Genomic DNA, 8,420 nt, shown 5'->3' with positions numbered 1-8,420 from the left:
AACAAGGTCAGCTGAATTACTGATGATGGCTATGGACATTCAACACCTAGATGTTAACAAAGATTATGATTATGTGGGCTATGTGGTTGAACACATTCATAATGCTCTAGTTGAAATTTAGAGTGGTGCACCCAGCCCTATATTCAAGCATTATTCATTGCTGATGCATTTAATCTTGTTCTATAATGTTGAGTTGGTGGATAAAGAATTGGATCTTTTGAAAGAAGAATTCGGTGTCTTGATGCCAATTCAAAGATGGACCTAGGTTTGGGACAGTAGTTCTCCCCATTCTTCTTTCCTTTTCTTTGAAAATTGGATTGTTTCTCCAATTATGGAAATTCTAGGAATAAATAGGGAACGATTGTCAATTAATGTTAGGAAAGTTTTGAGACCTTACCAGTATGTTCCAAACTAGCCTATTTCACATACCTGAGGGGACTTATTTTTTTGATAACTTTACTATGATGAGAGTCTATGGGTGTCCTCAGCCTCCCCATATTTTACCAAAATTTGTTCCAATTAAGATTCCTTTTATGGAGTTTATCTAGCAATTGACCCTAGTTGAAAAAGAATACCTTGATAAACACAGGAAGGGTTCTTTTCTTCCTAGGATTTGGGTTGCGTCTGATTTTACCATTGGTAGGAGTTCCTTTGATGAAGTAAACGATTTCCTTAAATAGTATAGGTTTGTTAATGTTGTGTCTAGATTCTGTGATCCAGAACAATTTATTAAAGTTGCAATGCCAAAAATGACACCTTGGGCCACAATAAAGGTCCATGAAACATTGGATGATGAAGATGTGGTTAGAAATTTGCTGAGAAAAGATGAAGTACAAGAAAGGAGAAGAAAATGGAAAAATTTGATGAGAGTTGAAGTAGAATTGTTGGCTGCTGACCCCAGTTTCTTAGGTTTTTGCCCTGATAGCCCATACCTAGAGAGGATTAATAAAATGGTGAGTTTATATGAAACTCTGATGGAACAAATGCCTCAAATTTTGGAAGTGACTACTCAGCAGCAAGACCCCCAAGATGGACATTCTTCACATGGGAAGAGGCCACTTAGTGTGTCTGTTGATGATGTAGAGAGTGGGGATGAAGTTCAATCTACCCGAGTGTCAGTTACAAAGAAACAAAAAACCACTGAGGTCGGTACAATTGTGAGGAGAGACCTTGCTAGAGAAATTGTTACAGAACAAGGACACTACCTTCATCAAATAAGGCCACATCTCAGAGAAGCAAGGTAGAATGAACAACAGGGAGAAACAAACGAAGCCCTTGCTCAAGGCTTTGATGAGCATGTGATGTTGTCAAATGAATTTAAAAGTTTTTTGCCAAGGTTGAAACAAAATCAATTAAAACAAAATCTCATCATAGAGGAAGCAAATGAAGAAAAGAAAGAGGAGATCATCAAGGCACTACAAGAATATGATCTTGACAGGGAGGAAATATTAGTGGAACAGGCAAGACAATTGATAAAGAGTACTGGTATGATTATGATGCCTGACTAGGATATCCAATATATTTTTATTATTGACCAGATCAGGAAGCAAGAGGACCCAATGTTTAGAACTTAATTTGAAATTGGAGATGTAATAAGAGGATCAGGATTTAATCCTAAGTCAAAGACACTTGTTGCTTGGTCTTTGGCACCTTCCCCTCAAAAGGCCCACCTTCTAAATATCCAAGTAGAAAAGAAAGCTGATAGAATGATCTAGAACTTGCAGAACACAACTGACATGGAGATTGCCTTATTTTTTACTCAAGTTTCTTTCTTGAATTTATCAAAAACAGAGGATTTGTCAAGAAGATGCATAGAAACATATACCCAATTGATTGCATTGTATAAAAAATATGAAGAGACACTGATGAAGAAGGGCGCTCTGGAGGAAGAGTTAGTGGAGTTGAAAGAAAAAATTGCAAATGAGCCCCCTCCAATATAGATTACAGAATAAGTACAAGAAATATTAGCTGATGTGACAACAAAAATGGAGGAATACACAGGGAAAATTGAAAATATTGAAAAGGAACAAAATGTCAAGGCTATCTTTGTTGTGTTAGGAATTCTGAAACACAAGATTAGTTTATTGAGAGACAAATTGATGGTTGTGCATGATTTGTACATTTCTTTGAAAGAGGCAAGCAAAACACCCTCTGAGGTTGTTGCTTTTCTTGGACCTTTGTTCAATGTTTGGTCGGGAAGAAGCAAATTAATGGATAAGCTAGATACTACAATGATGTATAGTGACGAGTTCCCTCCCAAGATCAGTGACACTAAAGACATGGTGGAGGTAATGAATGCAACTTATGCTTTTTTCACAGGGAAGGATGTGCTTATAAATGAAAAATTGCAGACATTTGGGGAAGGTTATAATAAATTCGTGCCTTCAATTTATGGTAGTAATGGAGATTTGAAGTTAGTTTCTGATTGGACCAGCGAATTTGATTTGATTCTGGAGCAAGAAGAAATAATCAAGCATGTAAATGAATAGGTTGATGTTGATTTCTTTAACGGTCTACTTGATTCACTATTCAAGGTTGAGGTTGATGATGCAAAGTTTATTGTTGAGTCCAAGGTAGTTACAAATGCCAAATGGATAGATTTAGTTGCAAAGTTGGAAGAGGTAAAGGCATTCAGTTGGCCAATAGACAAAGAGGTGGACAGGTGGCAAGCCATGCTAAAGAAAAAGAATAAATCTCAGGTTGAGGTTGCTACCCAAGATTCTTCATAGTAATCCTAAGCTTGTTGAATCCTCAGGTTGAGGTTGCCACTTTTTTTGATCAATGATGTTAAACTTGAAAACTCTTATATTAATATAGTTATAATAGCTCAACTATTCAAGAATTTGATAAGTGCATAGTTGAATCGCTTTGTGAATTTACTTTCTGATATCATTATGAATATAATATCAATATCATTTGCAATTTGAGCAATGCGATCTTCACATAATTGTCTTTGTGTTGAATTTATTTTTTCACTGTGAATTAAATGGTCAAGGGTTTTTCAGTTTACATATGAGTCTGGGTTGTGTAACTGTATGTAATGGCATTATTCATAATTTCATTCCTATTTATCTACAAATGAATCTTATTGAAGTTTATTATTAGGTTGTCTTGAATTGTAAGTGACTCTATGCCCTAGGATAAGGAACTGGTCTGTTGTCTTTATGTTTTACTAATTATGTTGTATAATTGTATTCCTATCTCATAATCTATTGTGGTGTTTAATACTTTCACTCTTAATACTCTTATAATTTTATATGCTATTGATGTTTATGTACTATATATGAAGGCGTTCTATGACTGTCTAAAATCCGCCCACCAATTACAATGAGGTGAATCCTTAATTATTTAATATGATTCCAAACTAATAGAAATTTTACATTCTTGGGCATAATAGGATTAGGAAGCATTAAATGAAAAATTACATACACCATAACAATGCAACAAATGAAAAAAATTAAATCTCATGATTCTGATCATTTGAAAGAGATAGAATTATACACAAAATAAATTTATATATAACTCCTTCAAGAACCTACATAGGCAAAGCTTCACACTAAATGTTTTTATTCGCTCTATAAATGACTATACAGTATACAACTTTCTCCCTTCACCTAGAGTCTAGAATCACTACTGGAACCAGAAAAGGAACCCCAATGGCTATACAACTTGCAACTGCTTTAGCCATGCCATTATCACCCTGATGCCTTCATTTCGGATGGAATGTGAGATGTTACATTTTGTCCAAGTCCAACAGATCATTTCCAAATAGAGGAGGAAGCCTTCATGCCCAGGAATAGAGACAATGGAAAGAGGAATTTGAGCCTTCATGCCCATGATCAGGGAAAGTGGAAATAGGAGCTTTAGAGTAAATGTAATCTATTGGGGGGGGTTGCAGCTTCCATTTCATCACAAAGATGACTGGCTGCCACTCCCCACCCAAACAAATCCTTCTTTCATTCCTGTGCGGGCTCCTTCTTCAAACCCCTTGGCATCCTATAGCAGAGTATAAGCAGAGGATGTGCCATGCTTGGCCCTTCTTGACAAAAAAGGCTTTCACACCCCCTCTGGCAATCCTTCTCACTTTCATAACCCCTCTGACAATAAACAAAATTAAACAGAAGAAAACAAAAAAACACCCATCTGGTATCACAGAGCACACAACAAGTACAACTCCATGCATGATCCTGCTCAAACATCATCATCCTTTCTGAGGAAAAAACCACTCTCAGAAAATGAAAAAGGTTTATTTTCTCTTCTACCAATTAAGTCACCACTCCATTGTATTTATAACATTTTCACACTTCATTTAGTGATGCTCATTCTGCATTCATGTGAAAAATTATCATTTTGGTGGTTTTCAACATGACTGTAGACTCTAGATTCCTAGAAGTCATCATCATGCCTATCAAATCCACTGCATCTTGCTAAGGCTCATCTATTGTGAATGATTTTCTTTTAATTTTATTCCTCCTTGATTGGACAAATTCTGCTTCAAAATCCCTAACAACAAGCAACCTGAGCTCTTATTTCTCAGAGAAATCCGTGATCTCCAATCTCTAACTTAGAAGCCATCAAATCCTTTTATACCTCTAAAACTATCATCCTCACTTGTCTAATCAACCTCGACTCAAGAGAAATCTTCAAACTAGTCCCTCAGGAACGAGTCAGCATCCAAGCCTTAAAAAGTTTAGGTTGCGAGCTAGCAACCAAATAGTTTGTGGTTAAGTTTTATGGTTATCGCCAGCTTGCGAGGTAAAATGTCTGAAGACGTGATCAAGCCACGAGTTGGCGACAAGTTGGTTTGGGTTTACATCATGAGGTCTCTAGCTTTTTGGGTGTTAGCATTTTATGTTACCAAGCTGGAGATTGTTAGTGAAATTACTTTGGTCGCGAAGTCTCGAGTTGGTTTGAGATAAATAGTTTTATGTTGGCAATTATGTGACAAGGGTTAAAGTTACCACTATCTCCAAGTTGCTGCAATGACGAGGACTTAACATTTGTGGTCAAGAATTGGTGAGTGCCAGTTCAGTTTCCCTCGGTCACTAGATCTCGAGGTTAAGAAGGCTTAGCATTTTCAGCTTGCGAGTTGGAGATAGAGATAGTTGACGATTGTGAGAGGCACAGAGTTGACGACTGTGTGCCACGTGTTTTAATTACTTATAGTTAATATCTTAAAATCACCAAAATTTTATTTTTATGGTTTGAAAATAGCTTGAAATCACCAATATTTTATTTTTATGGTTTGAAAATAGCTTGAAATTGCTAATATTTTATTTTTATGGTTTGAAAATAGCATGAAATTGCCAATATTATTTTTTTATGGTTTGAAAATAGGTTGAAATCGCTAATGCAAATATTTTTCTGGTTTTAAAAACATTACCATTCGCCCATGCAATTATTTTTTGGTTTTTAAAAACAGTACAATTCGCTAGGATTTTTCACAAACTTTGAGCAATCACGGCTAATTCACCAATGGAGATTGTTATTTTTCTTCGTAAACTGCAAAAATTCACTAGTAAAATTAAAATTTTCCTCAGAATTATACAACTTTCACCAGGTTTTTACACCTTGTCCAAGGGGGGGTTTCTTAAAGTTTTCCCTACCCAGGATCAATTTTACCAACTTGAATAAGGTTGTTTTTAGTGGTAATAGCTATGTCGTATGCTATAGGTAATGTAACTCCACCCATAGATTGAATCATAACATCAATATCATTATTTAGTGCTCTAAGGTAATAATGTTGAAGGTCTTACCAGTGTGGATATTCTACTCCAAGTTCTCTGAAAATGATAATTAAAATCACCGATCTGCTCTTGTAGAGATTTTTAAATGGTCATCATCTGTTCAACCAGAGATAGGTGATCTGATTTGACTGAAAATTGCTTTATTAATTTCTCTCCCAAACCATCCCATGAATTGATTGAATTCACAAGAAAACCTCTAAACCATTGGAGTGATTTTCCTTTGAATGATGTTGCTAACAACCTGATAGCTATGTTTTCTTGCATTATATGGTGGAGACCATATAGGAAAGACACATCCCTTATGTTTTTAGTTGGTGTGGTATGATCTTTAGAGCTGCTACTAGTATAGGATCATGTTGAGACAAATTTAATGGGATGCCCCCGTCAAATGGTACAAAAGCATGTGCTCTAATGACCATTAGATGTACTAGTCAGTTTAAAGGATGATTAACCAGATGACTAAATGGAGGATTTACCAATGGATTCTAGATAATGGGTACTTGAGATGTAGTTACTACAAACGAAGGGTTTGTATAGATTGCAAAGTTAGGTTGAGAATTAGGAAGATTAGATAGAGGAATAGAATTTGGAAGGCTAGGTAGAATTTCAGCTGATGAATTCAATACTTTATTCATTTTTCTAGGCTTCCTCTTTGATGGTAGTAACTCGGTATTCTCAACCAGGTCCACACTTTTCCTAGTTTGAATATTTCTCATATTCTATTAAGACCTATTCTGCACATAAAAAATAGAAAACAAAGTCACTAGATACTAAAAATAAAACCACAGAAGGATGTAATACTACTATCAATACCAAAACAACAGGAAAAATGGATCTCTTTTGAGTTGTAGCAGCTCAAATGTGTCCCATCGGTCATGCCAAAAACTATTGTCATAAAGAATTGCACCGTGATGCTAAGTATGAAGCCCAAAAATCATATGAAACATGGAAAAACCTTTGGGCATGTGGGTAGAATTATATCATTATTTGGTTTATCACCTCCATTAGGATAGGTTTTGATTAGATGCAAGCTCTTTATCCCATTTCCCACAAAAAAACAAATTGTAGGAGATTCATCACAAAGGGAGCCAACCTATAATCTAAAGATTTAGCTTTACTTTGAGCATACCCATAGGCTCGAAGGTGTTTCCATGTTTCATATGATTGTTGGGTTTCATACTTAGCATCACGACACAATTCTTCATGACAATAGGTAGAATTGGCTTTAAAATGCTCACAAATCTAAACCAAAATACCCTCATGAAGAATAAAATTTACACTAGGGTTATCTTAATGCTCAAAACTACTAGCATTGAGGGAAGACATGAGATAGAAGGGGAAAGAAACCCTAACCTAGTGTTTGAAATTATTTAGCAGGACAAAATGATGCCCAAAAACCCTCGAGTATCCTCCATCCATGTTGACATATTCCATCATCATCTTCAGCACCTCCCTCCAAATCGACTTGATTGTATCCGCATCATGACAACTTTTGTTTTTCTTCACCAACAACTTCCTCTCTTTTTCTATTTTAGGGAATTTCTTCACTATAGGGTCAAAATATTTTCTCTCTATAAAAATTGAGACCCTGAGTAGGGAGACTAGTTATATCTCCAATTAGGTTCTCATCCACCACCATGTTCCTCCCAAATAGATGAATTTTACCATCATTTCATCCTCTGAAAAATAAATTTGTAACTTTTGGGTCCCATCCATGCAGCTTCTCAATGTAGGGATAAAATCCCCCTTCTCTAATATTATCCATATAGTCCAGTTAGCCCTTAGCCCTTCACAGTCCATAGTCTCAATACAACGCCTCTCTCCTCCCATCTTAACATGAAAAGGGATCTCAAGAGTGGATTGTAATAGCATAAATAAAATCCAAACAAAGTCCTCAAGAATAGAGTGGTTTTGCATAATAAATGGGTTGGTTAATAACCAAACAAGCTAGCAAATGACCCAAAAATAATGGAAACAATAATGAATCAATATATCTCCAAGCTCGCCACAATAGCTACCATGAATAGTAAAAATGGCACTTCCTATTTTTGGAATTAGCAATGTGATGGGATAACTCCACGTATCCCATGTGATATATTGTATCCAAGAAGGACTCTGACATCATTCTCCAAGTTGTCTTCTAAATTTTATGTCATCTTTCCCTTAAATTTCACTGCCTTGTTGGCAAAGAAGTCTGCCACCATGTTGAATTCCCTGAAAGCATAGGAGATATGACATTCATCAAATAAATAGATTTTTTTTTTGATAATTAGATGATATTATTAGAATCTCCTTCAATCCAAACTTTTTCACCATTAATTTAATGGGCCAACAAAATAGTTACTAATGTGTTAAAAAATGGTTACAAGTTTCTTAAAATTAATTCATTTTTTAAAAATGGACCTACCCATTTTTTAAATAATAGTTACCCATTTGTTAAATAAAGGATATCCATTTTATAAATATGAAATGTTGACCCATTTTTTTCTTAGGTTTTAGCTCAAGAAAGGAATGGGGAGCTAATTCATTGTCTTAAACCTAAAAGTACAAGGTCATGTCAATGTCAATATAAAAGAGTGACTTTCCACATATGTCTGATGACCCTTTTGTATAATTTTTTAACAAAATTAAAACCCAGTACAAATGATAGTATCTAGATTCCAAAATTTTAGT

Source organism: Cryptomeria japonica, chromosome 11, assembly GCF_030272615.1.
Source record: "Cryptomeria japonica chromosome 11, Sugi_1.0, whole genome shotgun sequence".
In the NCBI taxonomy this organism is placed as follows: Eukaryota; Viridiplantae; Streptophyta; class Pinopsida; order Cupressales; family Cupressaceae; genus Cryptomeria; species Cryptomeria japonica.
The sequence above is the reverse complement of the archived record's forward strand: the minus strand, read 5'-3'. Positions refer to the sequence as shown.